We start from the raw sequence: 15,621 nt of genomic DNA on the forward strand, positions 1-15,621 counted from the left end.
TCTAATCTTTTAAGATTTCAACAAACATTTCTAGACACTAAGGATAGGCAATATTTTGCCTTGTCTACTTCTCTGACGTCGAGCTGTTTCTAGTTGCTAAATTTGGCTGCTGTACTTTTCATATCCGTAAAGCCGTTCTTGGGCCCACCCTGCAGGCAGCCATCCAGGTTTGGATTTTTCCGGGCAGCCTGGGCTTGGCTATCCTGCTTTCATCATCCTCCTTGTGTGCTCAAGCCAAGGACATAGAATGGCAGAGAGCTCCCCTTTACTTCTGGTACAATTGTTGCTTCTCCGGGTCTGGCTTGGGCTCTGATCTTGACATTTATGTCACAGGTGTCACTGGTGAAACTGCTGTGAAACCAGATGGCAGGCCTAACTGAGGTTGGCAGCAACTGCTATTGTCCCCAGTGTCACTGCTACCTGCTCTACTTTCTTATTCCTGTTGATGTGCTACTGCCTTGTTTTATTTCATTTGTTCAGTGTTACTTACCTTCCAACAGGCCTTTTCAAACTTGAACACCATTCCGCAACTCTTCTGATGCATTAATTCCCTGTCGAACCCATTCATCTAGGGAGGCTCATGACTTGGCTAGATTCTCCACTTTCCTTCAGGGCTTCTGTTAAACCTCATTTCTTCAGTAAGTTTCTCCATGACCACTCTGCTTAAAATTGCAATACATCCTTCTCCTCCCCAACCCTGACATTTTTTCTCTCTTTTTCATACATTTTTTTCCCTGGAGCAATTAGCACCACATGTCAGAATCTATATTTGCCTTACATGGACATTATCTGTATCCCTCCACTGGGTTACCTAGAATATAAGCTCCACAAGGGCAAGGTTTTGTCTGTTTGATTTGTTACTGTATCCCAAGTGTCTGGAAGAAGACTGGCCCTTAGTAGACATTTCAAAATTTTTGTTAAATGATTAGCTGGATTTTAATGCTGAAAGATTAGGCTTACTGTTCATGATTTGGTTTTATTCATTGTGCTTAGTACAATGCTATATGTAAGAGCTTGAAAGATAGGAGAAAGGAGCATAAGTAGCATCTGTTATGTATACTGGATATTTTACTTAAGGTATACCCTTTTTCTTTTTCCCAAGACAGTGTCTTGCTCTGTCGCCCAGGCTGGAGTGCAGTGGCGCGATCTCAGCTCACTGCAACCTCCGACTCCTGGGTTGAAGGAATTCTCCTGCCTTAGCCTCCCAAGTAGCTGGGATTACAGGCACCCGCCACCATGCCTGGGTAGTTTTTATATTTTTAGTAGAGACGGGTTTTCACCATGTTGGCCAGGCTGATCTGCCTGCCTCCGCCTACCAAAATGCTGAGATTACAGGCGTGAGCCACCATGTCCAGCCAACTTATACTCTTTAATCCTCACAACAATCTAGGTATTTTGACCAAAGAACCACAGCTAGAAAGTAGGAGAGTAAGACGTAAACCAGTTTTGTCTGGCTCTAAAATTATTGCCTTTTTGTTGTTGTTGTTTTGCTCAGAAGAATTGGTCATGCCAAATAGTAGTAAGAGTTCTTCAAAATGAATGATGTTTCATAAAAAGGTGTAGCTAGAAACAGGTTGCCAAAAATACTCAGCAAAAAAAAAAAAATTTTTTTGTGAATTAGCTCCCTAAAAAAAACAAAAGCAACAACTCCAAAAGAAGGAATTCCGAAGTTATTGGGCCATAGTAATCTTGTGTTAAGTGCCTGGCCCTCCAAGTTAACTAATTTTAATTTAAAAAAACATGTCTGGACACATATTTTGACACGTTTTGCTGAAAATGTATTTATAATATGAGCCCAACAAATACAAATACATTCATCCCTGGTGCTAAAAAGAGACAAGAAAACTACGCCATAGCTCTTGAATGCTTTCTTCATTGTAGTTCAAGAAACTCTGATTAATTGCATTCTAAAAGTAAGCCAGATTTCACTGGTAAGATCTTTCCTTACTTCATCTTCTCCTTTGACACCTTTTGATTTGGCTGTACAAATGCAGGCTAGGCCCCATTACTACCACATACTTAGGACGACCCCACATGACGCAATCGGCGCTAGAGACTGGAAGGTTTTCATCAAGCCCAGTAAGCCCACAGTCAAAAGGGATCAGTCTCAGTCACTCATCAGGAAAGTAACATGTTCTGTGACCATCTTCTGGATGCTGAGTTATCTCTAATCCAGTTTATGTCAATGATCTTAAAAATTAGTTCCATTCTGGCCAGGCTTGGTGGCTCACGCCTGTAATCCCAGCACTTTGGGAGGCCGAGGCGGGCGGATCACGAGGTCAGGAGATTGAGAACATCCTGGCTAACACAGTGAAACCCCGTCTCTACTAAAAATAAAAAAAAAATAAAAAATACAAAAAATTAGCCGGGCGTGATGGCAGGTGCCTGTAGTCCTAGTTACTCAGGAGACTGAGGAAGGAGAATGGCGTGAACCCAGGAGGCAGAGCTTGCAGTGATCCCAGATGGCACCACTGCACTCCAGCCTGGGTGACAGAGCAAGACTCAAAAAAAAAAAAAAAAAAAAAATTAGTTCAATTCTGTCTTCATTTTTTCTTACTTAGTAAAAGACAATTTAATGTCCAGTGTTTTATTAAGGCAATTATAGACTCTAGAGGTTGAAAATATTTGGGGAATTACACATTCTAATTACTCAGACAGGCATCCTTACTGTAGTATCTGCTAGTAACTGAGGATTATTTCACATTAAAAAAAATTCATTTTTATGCAAATCTCAAAATTTGAACATTGTTACTTATAATTGTTAAAAAGTAAATTGAGAAACAATAAAATGTTAAAGAGCTTATTTGAGCAAATGGTAATTCTTGAATCAGCTCCAAACCAAAAGTGGTTCTGAGGCCTCTTGAGAGAACTCAAAGAGAAAACTTTTATAGGGAGAATGTGGAAATAAAGCAAAGGAAATATTTAATTGGTTACAATTACATAGTTGCCTTATTTGATCTATCTTGCTGAAAAGTTCCTACTTATATTACTACATGAGTTGGCAACTTCTGATTGGTTAGCTTTAAGTTTCATTTATCTTTAGGCATTTAAGAAATAGTTCAAGTTGAGCTTTGTGTATATTTGCAAATCAAGCAAAGTTTAGGTCACTTCTGAGGGCCACTTGGATTTGTCTGCTCAGAAACTCTTTAAGTCTGGTCTGTTTTAATTTATTTCAACATATTTTATCAACATTTTTCTATCTATAACATTCATAGTAACCTTAGATCTGCCCTCTAGAATTGACAGAGGCTATTTCACCCTCAGGCTGTCTTCAATATGAGAGTTTGTTCAATGCTGCTTCTATTTGAAATCTTCTGTTATTCAGCTCTTTTACTGAGTGTCTACTTTCTGTAAGGCATTGCTTTATGTACTGCAAGAGTTACAAAGAGGAGTACATTATAATCTTAGTTGAAGGCAATTACTTAAATGGAAAAAAAGGTGTGTGAAAAACAAATGTTCTTAAGCTTGAAAAAGTGAAAGGGTGTACCCAGCTGAAAGGATGTGAGAGTGTGCATGGAAAACATATTTGAGATTTAAACTGCTATTGTCTCTTGGGTTGAAATGGTGTCATGGACTTCAGGTAGTGAAAATAGCTTAAACAATGCCACTGAAGTGGAAACACAGAGATCAGTGTGAAAATTTAGAAGACCATGAGCACATTATATTTTGTCTGTACCATAAGACACCGGTAGGGTATATTAGTTCATTTTCATGCTGCTATAAAGAACTGCCTAAGCCTGAGTAATTTATAAAGGAAAGAGGTTTAATTGATTCAAAGTTTGGCATGACTGGGGAGACCTCAGGAAACTTGCAATCATGGTAAAAGGCAAAGAGGAGGCAAGGCACCTTTTTCTCAAGGCGGCAGGAAGAAGTGCTGAGCAAAGACGGGAGAGCCCCTTATAAAACCATCAGATTTGGTAAGAACTCACTCATTATCACAAGAACAGCATGGGGGAAACAACCTCCATGGTTCAATTACCTCCACCTGGTCTCTCCCTTGACACGTGGAGATTACGGAGATTATGATTTAAGATGAGATTTGGGTGGGGACACAAAACCTAACCCTATCATAGGGGTTGGTAAGAGGGAAGACTAGAAAGAAAAACTGGACTAGGCAAGGTGGCTCATGGCCATAATCCCAGCACTTTGTGGGGCCAACGCAGGGGGCTCACTTGAGCCAAGAGACCAGCCCTGGCAACACAGCAAGACCCCATCTCTACAAAATGTTAGAAAATTAGGCAAGTATGGTGGTGTGCACTATAGTCACAGCTACTTAGGAGGCTGAGATGGGAGGATCTCTTGAGCCTGGGAGGTCAAGGTTGCAGAGAGTCCTAATCACAACATTGCACTCCAGCATAGGCAACTGAGCAGAATCTTGTGAAAAAGAGAGAAAGAGAAAAAGAAAAAGAAAGAAAGCAAGAAAGAAAGGCAGGCAAGAAGGAAGGAAAGAAGGAAGGAAGGAACGAAGGAAAGAAGGCAGGCAGGCAGGCTGAAGTATTCTTTAAATGCCAGGAAGAGGAATCATAGGGACGAGAAAACTGAGGCTCTGAGAATTGAGCCTCACTCAAGGTCACTGAGTTACTAAATGGCAGAACTGGATTTCAATCCCAATAATTTGATTCAAAACCCATACTCTTTCCCATACACCACATTACCTAGGAGGTGTCCCAAGAGTTCTGAAGGGGGAGATAGCTTCCAGCTTAGGAGATGAAAAGAGTCTTCTTAGAGCAAATGGTATTTGAGTTAATTTTGACGAGTTAATATTGAATTCATTGGCTGAGATAAGGAAGACAATTCATTTCAAATGGAAGAAACTGAGCAAAGATACAAAGGGGAGAAAGTAGAGAGACTGGGAACAGAAAATAATCTTTGGTTGAACACCGTCAAAAAGGTATAAAGGATGGAAAGGAAAGCTAAGATCACAGCACAAAAGGATAACGTATTTGAAGTTTTAATTGGACTTAAAGTTTTTAGACAGATTATTATATAACTACAGCCAAGTTTTTAAAAAATTATATTAGTAATTACATATAAAATAGATGGATGAGAAACAAACTGAAGAATAGAGATCATCTGTTTACGGTAGTCCAGTTAATTATAGTAATAAAATCTTGAATCTGGATGTTGGCAATGGAATGAGAAGGGAAGAGATAGATACGTAATTTCAGAAGCACAATTCACAGAACTTGATAGAGATTAGTGTAAAGAGGAGGGAGATAGAGGACATTAATTCTGTGATATGGTTTGGCTGTGTCCCACCCAAATCTCATCTGGAATTCCCATGTGTTGTGAGAGGGACCCAGTGGGAAGTAACTGAATCATGTGGGCAGGTGTTTCCCATGCTGTTCTTGTGATAGTGAATAAGTCTCATAAGATCTGATGGTTTTATAAAGGGGAGTTTCCCTGCACAAGCTCCTTTTCTTTGTCTGCCACCATTCAAGAAAGATGTGACTTGCTCCTTCTTGCCTTTTGCCACGATTGTGAAGCTTCCCCAACCAACAGGTGGAACTGTAATTCCATTAAACCTCTTTCTTTTGTAAATTGCCCAGTCTTACGTATGTCTTTATCGGCAGCATGAAAACAGACTAACACATTCTGTAAATTTGAATGCAGGAGATAGAACCTTTAAAAGAAATGGTAATTTCTCTTGGAAGGTCTATGTTTATCTGTACTATGTACTCAGACTATTGTAGAGCCTGGACCATAGAAGGTATGCAATACAATTTTTATCTATGTACTCAATCCCTACTCTGTGTCAGGGATTGTCTTAAGCACTAGCAATAGAGTAAAAAGAAAAAAGTCTTGTTCTCAATGGTACAATAAACCTCATGTTGCTTCACCCAAACCAGATCACCTCAGTCCCTTTTATTGTTATCTCTGTGTTCCTCTTCTGGCAGGTGAATGTTTCTGCTTTTAAAAATCTGTACCTGTGTCTTGCTTTAGAGAACTGTCTTCAGATTATTTGAGACATTTTTTCCACTTCAGTACAAAGTCTGAAGTGCCGGGGAGTTTACGTGCCCCCACCCATATCCTTAGCCAAAGACTATTGCAGTCTTATGAAAGTACAGATCCCTTGCTTCATATAGGGACAATCTCAAATACATAATTTGTACTCCAAAGTTGTCCTGTGGGATCATAATAAAGCCACCTTTTGTAGGGCTTTGTTGGGAATTACAAAGGTCTACAGGGTCTCCTTCCCCATCCAGACCTGCAGCTTTACCCACTCCTTTCCTGATTGATCTTAGGAGTACTTCCTTAACTAATCACTTTCCCATTAAGCCACATCTCAGTGCCTGTCTCTGGGAGCCTGACCTAAGACATGTAGTTTACATTGCAATGTAATGTACAAAGACAAATAATAAACAGTATAAATAATTATTAATAAGTTTCATACTAGGCCAGTCATGTTGCCTCATGCCTTTAATCCCAGTCAGTTGGGAGGCGAAGGCAGGAGAATTGCTTAAAGCCAGGAGTTCAAGACCAGCCTGGCCAACATAGCAAGACCTTCATCTCTACAAATAAAATAAATTAGCCAGGCATGGTGGCATGTGGCTGTAGCTCAGGCTACTTGGGATGCTGAGGTGGGAGGATCACTGGAGCCCAGGAGGTCGAGGCCGCAGTGAGCTTTGCCACTACACTCTAGCCTGGGCAACAGAGCAAGATCCTATCTCTAAAAAAGTAGATTTTATATTAGGGGAAGTTGAAGTTATAGAGGAAAATAAGTAAGGAGATGTGGTTAGAGTGTGTGAAAGTGTGTGTGTGTATGTTCAGTTGTAGGGGATGGTGTTCAATTTTATATAGCATGGTGAGGGAGGTAGGACCTTTCCATCACTGGGAAGGTCCTATTTGAGTGAAGACTAGTAGGTGCTAAGAGAAGGAGCCATGCAAATTTCTGGGAGGAAAGTATTTCAAGCACAGATGAAAGCAAGTGCAAAGCCATGAGCTGGGAGTGTGTCTGGAGTGCTTGGCAAGAAGCAGCCATGTGAGAAAGTACAGGGCAGGAGACGACATGAGAGAAGGAAGTGAGGTGGGTGGGCAGACCTTCCTGGCCAACAGAAGCCATGGTTCACACTTTGACTTTTCCTCTGAGTAAATGGAGAGTCACTGTAGAGTTCTGAGCAGAACAGTGACGCGACTGTTTTAGCATTTCAAAGGAATCTGGCTACTACATTGAGAATAAACTGAAGGAGGCCAAAAATTAAGCATGGAGACCAATTTAGAAATTATTACCAGGGCTGGCTTCATGGGCAGTCACACAAGGTTCCGTGTTAAGAAGGGCCCCACACATAGGGCCTAATGCTCTGCAGTCACCATCTTGATAATTTTAATAATTTGTGTTTGCCCGGGTGCGGTGGCTCAAGCCTGTAATCCCAGCACTTTGGGAGGCCGAGACGGGCGGATCACGAGGTCAGGAGATCGAGACCATCCTGGCTAACACGGTGAAACCCCGTCTCTACCAAAAAATACAAAAAACTAGCCGGGCGAGGTGGCAGGCGCCTGTAGTCCCAGCTACTCGGGAGGCTGAGGCAGGAGAATGGCATAAACCCGGGAGGCGGAGCTTGCAGTGAGCTGAGATCCGGCCACTGCAGTCCGGCCTGGGCGACAGAGCAAGACTCCGTCTCAAAAAAAAAAAAAAAAAAAAAAACCAAAAAAACCAAAATTTGTGTTTGAAGTTAGGTTTTGTAAGTGAAAGCCACGGGACTATGGAGCATGTTCTGGGTGCTCAGTGTCTGGTACTTTCTGCTGTGGATAGGTTTAACACCACCTGCACCCCTGCTCCCTGCCCAGGCCACTCAGTGTCCTCTTCTTCACCTTTTCCCAGCAACTGTTGCCACCCTCCAACAGGGAGAATACTGGGTTGCTGGTGGGAAGATGTCTGTGTTCTGCTGCCCTTAAGCCTGCTGGGGATTTGGTCACAAGCTCAGGTCAAGTTGCAGTTAGGAATGCACCTCAGGCTGGAAGTGCCAAGGCAAGTGAGAGACTCAGTGGGAGAGAGCTTCTCACCCACCTCTGATTCAGGTGTGTCAGGTGCAGAGTTGCAATGCTTTGGGGGGTTGCCCTTCCACCAGTTTGGGTGGCAGGCTCATGGGAAGGGTAGATTGACTTCTCTGACCTCAATTGAGGTCAGGTTGCTTCAGTCTGGAAACTGGTGGGAAGGGGAATTTGGCAGTGCGGGATGGGGGCAGACATTATCTTCTGCTCTGAATCAGGGACGCTCATATGGCTCTATGTTTGCCCTACAATGTCTCTCTGCTCCAGTGAGTACAACATTAAATAGGAAATAAAAACCATCGTAGACATTTTGCATAAATAAGAAAAAAGTTATGTTGTATAATCTTTTAATGGCCCCTTTTTCCTGCTACTTAAACAAGTGTCTCCCTGTTTTTTTAGAGATGGGTCTTGCTATGTTGCTCAGGCCGGTCTCCAACTCCTAGCTTCAAGCAATCTTCCAGCTTCAGCCCGTGGAGTAGCTAGGATTATAGGTGCAAGGCACCACTTGCAGCTGGGGCCTCAATGTTATCAGTTTTGCACTGTACTTCATAAATTACTGGCCCTAACAATTGCAGTAATCTAAGTGAATGATGGTGGCAACTTGAACAAGTGTGCTAATGGTAGAGAAGGTGAGAAATGATTGGATTCAGGATATAATTTGAATATAGAACAAAAAGGTCACTAGAGGTTATGACGTAGTGTATGAGAGAGAGAGAGAAAGGAATCAAGGATGGCTGTAAGGTTTTTTACCTGAGGAACTTGACATTATTTGTTAAATACATAAATGATGTGTCCTGTTATGTATCTGTTCCTGAAACACATTGATGGTAATGAAGATGCAGCGGCAGAAGCAAATCACAGAGGTATTTCCTAGAGGTAGAAATATTAAGACTTGGTGACAGAGATCATAAATTAAAGGAAGGGGAGTGAAACAACTAAGTCAGAAAAAAATACTTCTAATTTAGGAAAAAATAAGAAAAATGAAGGAAATGGAAATATTTAAGAAATGGTACCAATTTCTAAGGAAGATAAGTTCAATTTTGGAAATGTCACTTGAGGCTCCAAGAACCCACAGCCCAGGAGACCTTAGCTATGGGTTGTTGGGAATGTGTGATGGAATCCTGAATCCTGATCCTAGCACTCAGGACTAAGGATCTGTGTTGAGGGCATCATGTAAGTGTAAGATGGAGTCACAAGAATGGTTAACTCATCAAAAAATGAATATGAGGAGAGATGTATACAGTATTGCAGAAGAGAGTTCCTGGTAAATGTGTAAGCTCCTCTTCCATGACTGGGATAAGAGTACATTCATTATGGGGCATGTGAAGGTATTGAGAAAACAACTTCTGTTTTCCAGCAGAGGTTAAGCTAGCCCCATAATAGCAATAGCAAGATTGTAAGGGGAAACTATGTTATTTGTACTGGGTCACAAATTGGTCTAATAGCAGTGAACCTGTGGGATTCTACAAACATCTTAGGTATAGAAAGGGATCCAGTGACTTTTAGAAAATCAGACTTAGATCATATTTCCCTTCTCAACTTGCAGCTCAATGGTGCACTTCTCACCCTGGGGGAAAAATGGAACATGGACTATATTTAGTATTTGAAATCAGACACATATGAATTTAAACTCTGGCTCAGTGTGGCAATGGCAAGTTATTCAACATCCATATACCCTGATCACTCCTACATTTGAAAAGTGACAACAACACTACTTCCTTCACAAATAATGCAAGGATCAATGAGATAACAAATCAAGAAGCTAGTAGTGTGCCACAATTTAGTTAGTGTTGACATTACACGAAGAAATGAGCCCACGGTCTCCTATGCTCTCCTTGCCTCCTCTCTAGTTCTCTCTCTCTCTCTCTGTCTCTCTCTCTCTCTCTCTCTCTCTCACACACACACACACAGGCACACACACACACACAGGCATGCATACATACACTTTCGAATGTAGCTATTTTTTGAGCATTGTTTTATTATTATTATTATTATTTCAAAGACTTTCTGATCCTGGCTCTACCTGCTCATTCTGACATGGGGAAGATGCCCAGACACTCAGATCTACCGTTCCACTGAGGAGTTTAGAGGCTGCTTTTTTCTCCCCCATAAAAGAGAACGGGGACTGAGGGATAAATTTTAGGTAGAAGTCGTTGATGAAAAGAAGAAATGAGGAAAACTGTGCTAGAAATATTCAGGTATATCAAATAAGTAGAAATAACTCACCCTCATAAAGAGAACCATATCCATGAAATTTTCTTTCTTACTGATTATTAAAATCCAGAATTAGAATTCTGTGATTCCAGCATAATCCGTCCATGAAAAATAAACTACTACGTAATCAGATTAGAGATGGCCTTCCTGCTGATGAGCCATTTAGAGAGGTTTGAATGAGTTCATGGAAGTCTACTAACATGCACTTAATACATCTGAAGATTTTAAAAGGTTGTAGTAATGTATTGCCAGTCTACCTACAGTAAAATAAAAACACTTCCGTTAAAATACATGTATATTTCTTTTATATAGTTAACTTATTTTTCCTAGGAAAGTTAGACATAAAGTAATTATCTATACACTGAATTATATTTCCCGGAGATTATCACAGTAAGATTGGTATGCATTTCTGTTAAAGAAAAGCAAAATGTGTCTTAGAACGTAACAGTCATTTAATGGAATATCTATACTTTAAAAAGGAATGTTGGTCAAGCAATTTGAACAAGATGAAGATGGAACCAGGGCTGGGTGTGGGCAGTAGACTGTTCCACCAGGAGCCAAAGATGGCAGTGAATATATACTTGACATCAGTCACCAATGACGACCTAATGCTACATGACATACTGGCCTGGATCAATGAGTCTCCTGAAGTTAAATTTGACAAAGATAGAACAATTGTGCTCAAGGGCTGCTTATTTTCACTTTTTGGTCATTCTGCTCCCTGGCTCCATTGCCTTAAAGAAGGTGAAATTCTATGAATACATCCAAAACTTCAAAATACTACAAGCAGTATTTTCAAGAGGGTGGGTGCTGACAAAGCGATTTCTGTGGACAATTAGTAAAAGGAAAGTTTCAGGACAATTTTGAATTCATTCAGTAGTTGAAGCAGTTTTTTCATGCAAACTACAATGAAAAAGACTATAACCCTGTGGCTGCCGGACAAGGTCAAGAAACTGAAGTGGCTCCCTCCATTTTGTTGCTCCAGTTCTGAATAAACCGAAGTCACTTCTCAGCTCTGGCAATCCAGCTCCACGGAGGACCATTTCCACAAATAACCGCAGCTTCTAAGGCTGGCCCCAGGGTGGTATAAAAGAATCCTGATGCAGGCAGTAGGAGTGCTGCACGGTCAAACTGATGCTAGCAGGTCAGTGTACTGAAACTTGCCATTGAAGGCTTGGAGAAAGAGATTTGTACTTCAGAAAGCTAAGGAACAATGAATTGATTTGCCAGCAGAACAAGGGGAACAATGACCTTGTATTGCAGAGGACTGTAGACATTCTCTATGCCACAGATGAAGACTTCGTGATATCCGATGAAGGGGGCCCACAGGAGGAACAAGAAGAGTTTTAAGAACCTGAACCAGCAGAGCCTTATCCGAATTTTGCACTCCAAATCTTGTACTTAACTGTTAAATACTTTTATTATTCTTAGAAAACTCACTAGTTTCTTTTTATAAGCATAAAGTACCTCCTTTTAGAGTGCACTTTGCAGAGTTTCACTCCTTTTCTGGTGAGTTTGAGTTAAGAGCTTTTACTGTGCGGCAGAGCAACGATAACATCTAGTTAGTTCACCTGGGAAACAAAGAGGCTGACCATGGGGTTCACCATGTGCATGCAGGTAACACTGATTACTGGAGAAGGTGTTAGATAATATGCTGAGGTGGAGACCTTGGTACAGAAATGTAAAGACTGAGTTGAATTTTAACCTAATGTGAAACCTTGGTAGAGAATTTTGTAATAAGTTAATGCCTTAAGAGTATTTAAAATATGCTTCCATATTCAAAATATAAAATGTAACACATCAGGACATCTTATGTGTTTGACATTGTATGTTGGAAGGAAGGGCCAGACCTCAGAACCTTTGGAACCTGGTGTCATCACAGGCCTTACAGGGCTACTTGCAACCTCACAGGCCTAGACTTTGGCCCAAAAGGAAAGTTCTAAAGGTTGCTCTGTAAAGCCATTTGGGGTTGTTGACAAACTGCATCCCTGCTAAAAAGCAAGAGGCATTGTTGCCTAGATGAACACAAGGTGTGTTTCAGCCCTGAGATTTTTGGGTTGAAGAGCTCTATTTTCATTGAGGATTTCTCTGGGAATTTTTCCAATTATCTTTGAAATTTCTATGTATTACGCTTTTTTGGGAAATGAGGTGTGTCCAATTCTTTCATCTAACAGCACTTTTGGGGATTTCCTCACATCTCTGAGATTGAATGGAGGTTGTTTCCCATTTTACCATCCTTTAGTTTCACATTTAACATGTCACCAGTGGTGAATCCATAGAGGTCTGCAGCAAACTTGATCCTTGCCTCATTGGAGGAAAGAATTTGGCTGAGGGGAAGAAGTAGGTTTAAGGCAGAGGGGGAGACTGAGGCAAGTTTTAGAGCAGGAGTAAGAGTTCATTAAAAAGTTTTAGAGCAGGAACAAAAGGAAGTAAAGTATACTTTGGAAAAGGCCAAGCAGGCAACTTAAGAGATCCAAGTGCCCTGTTTGGCCCTTGACTTGAGGTTTTATACATTGGCCTGGTTAAGGCATTTGCATTTCTCTTCCCTTAATTTTCTGTTGGAGCAGGCTGTACACATGTGCAGTGTGACCTGCCAGCACTTGGGAGGGGCGATATGTGCAGTGTGTTTACTGAAGTGTGCATGCTCACTTGAGGCATTTTTCCTTTACCAGTAGATTGTTCCTGAGAAGGTCATATACCGGTTAAATTCTGCCATTTTGCCTCTTAATGTGCATGCTTGAGCCCACTCACCCAATTCCTGAGATCTTATCAGGAAGCCTCTGATCACCAGCTTCAGGTGTTTTTTTTAATCCATTGGGGGACTGTCTTTATCTGGTGCTGACTAAGACCAATTATTATTTTAGGCAGTTTAATAACCACCTGACCATCACCTGATGGTTGCCTGACATTCCTGAGGGAGGGGCTCTCACCGGCCTTGCTCATGTCTGCCTAACTATCTACTGTAACATTGCTTCTCTTCTCTGCTCCCCTTGCCCACTAGGGACACCTCTTTGGGTTCTTAAAGTTTGCAGCTTGGAGTTGGAAGTGCAGCAGGCAGGTGGGCACACTGCAAGTTCTTTGTGGACCTCTGGCAAAGGGAGTAAGCAGGGAAGGCTATGGTTACCTTGGGTTCTGCAAAGCTGGGGTGTTCTTGGTATCTGCTGTCCACAGCTCTCCAGTTCTCCGAATACTTTATCAGTACACTAATCTCTTAAGAGACAAAATGTATTAGTGTGTTACTAAATGTTCATTTTCTTTTACAGAAAATACAATACCATGTCTGAATGATTAATATTTAAACTGTGTTATTCCTTAACTCTCCCTCATTAGATTTGTGTACAACCTATTCCATCGTTTTGTTTGGCAAAAGTTTGCAAAATACGTGTCACTCACTGAGATTGTTCAGCCCCTTTGTGTCTGGCGATAGCTTGTCCTAAAATGTGTGTCAAAAGTGAACAGTTTATAACAAAATTGTTTAATGGATGTTCTGTGTGGAATTGAGAGAAAAATCCAGATTCAGTGATTGACAATGCCAAAAAATGCAAGTAAATAGCCATTGTTCCAATGACAGTGGTGCTATTTCTTTTTTTGTGGTTTTTAGACTTTTGTTACCTAAAATTCTGTTTTATTAGCAACTCATTTTCCACCTGGTGGTTCTTGACAGGCCTTTTTTTTTTTTTTTCCTATTTTAAGTAGTTTCTAAATAATTTTTTTTTATTTCAAGAAAGAGAAAAAAGAATATTGCTCAATGCACCTAATATAAAAGTATAAAAAATAAGTTAGTTTCATATTGCAACTAAACCTAGCATTTAAAACAAAAACAAAAACAGCTTTTCTGACCAGTAAACACTGCACTTGAGTGTTTCATATTCTACTGTTCTCTGTTTCTAGTCTGCAGCAGAAAAACATGTAAGTCTGGTTGTTCAGAACTTTCTCCCTGTTATGGAAATTGTTAGTTACAATAATGTGCTAGTGCATTCAGGTTAAACAGAGAAGGATACATATACGTGTGTGTGTGTATATATGTGTATGTGCATATATACATATATATATCACAGTAACAATCGAAAAGCTGATAAGAAAATAGACCTGAACCTATGAAACAAGCTAGAAAATCTGAAAAATGTATCTTCAGATAATTTTTAGCAGATCTTTTCTTAGTTTGTTTACATTACTGTAATGTACCAAAGAACCCAAAAAACTATAATTGTAGAACAGAACTTAAAAGACCACTTCCAGAAAAAGAGACATTCGTTAGTGTTTCTCAGCTTTCTTAATTCTTGAGCACAAAATTTTCTAAGTTTTTGAGTACTTATCCACAACCATTAATTATAATATAAACTAATATAAAATTATGTCCTTATCTATGAAATGTAATAAGCCATTTTCTTAGTATAAACTTATTTCTAGAGCATTTATTATGAATGTGGATATTTGCTATTACCCTTATTTTTTAAATTGTCTTATCTTTCTTTTTTTTTGCTGATGTCATCATGTGTAATAACATGATTTAAAAATTTTTTAATTTAGAAAAAATATATTCTTCTTGTATAAATGAGAAAACTAAAGAAGAGTATTGAAAGGAAAACATTATAGGAATATCAGAATTTAGAATCCCAATTCTTAACATTTTTTATTTTCTGACTACTTCAAATAATATTGTTTGCCTTTCTCATTATTCATGGATCTTCCAAATATAGTGTCAGGCCTTAAAAGTTGTAATACAAAATCTTCTGTCTGAAATATAGGGCAACGGAATGAAATTTAAAACCTTCATGTAATATATGCCATATAGAACTCTCATAAAATATCAGTTTGATGTGATAACAAAGGTCAGAACAAATGGAAGAAAAACTAATGTATGATTTTTGAAAACCTTATCTTGGGAAACGAGAAACAGACTATAATTCTTTACTTAAATCTACATTACACAAAAGTATCTTTGATGTGAAAAAATATTCAGTTGTTCTTTTGATGTTTTACATGTTTTGGTAAAACATTTTGTGTTCACCCTTTTAAATATTCCAAGATACACTCACTGGCTAGAATCAATGGGAGAGAAACAGGTGACTCTATAACTAATATAATGTTAAGGAAACTGCACATATCTTGGTATGTTTCTGATAGTGCATAATTCCAGAAAATGTCTTAAGCATTGAATAATTGTTAGAAACATGGAATCCGCGGCCTGCAAGGATGACTTCCACATCTGACCCTACTCTTTCTAGTTGTGAGAACTTATTTGTATTTTAAATTACTGAATTTCTTGATGCCCCTGTTTCTTCATGTTTCTTTATTTTTTAAATTGACCATAGTTGTACATATTCATGGGGTACATAGTGATATTTCAATACATATAACATATACTGATCAGATCAGGGTTATTAGCATATCCATCATCTCAAACATTTAGCA

The 15,621-nt window shown here is 39.7% G+C and overlaps 1 protein-coding gene and 1 pseudogene across 3 annotated transcripts in view; both read left to right on the top strand.

Annotated features, from left to right (window-relative positions):
- The window catches only part of SCN2A (sodium voltage-gated channel alpha subunit 2), a 162,691-nt gene that overhangs the window by 35,041 nt on the left and 112,029 nt on the right, over positions 1–15,621 (top strand). The window lies entirely within an intron of this gene.
- On the top strand, positions 10,708–12,063 carry LOC140712674 (microtubule-associated protein RP/EB family member 1 pseudogene; annotated as a pseudogene).

This window comes from Chlorocebus sabaeus, chromosome 10 (genome assembly GCF_047675955.1).
Source record: "Chlorocebus sabaeus isolate Y175 chromosome 10, mChlSab1.0.hap1, whole genome shotgun sequence".
NCBI lineage: Eukaryota > Metazoa > Chordata > Mammalia > Primates > Cercopithecidae > Chlorocebus > Chlorocebus sabaeus.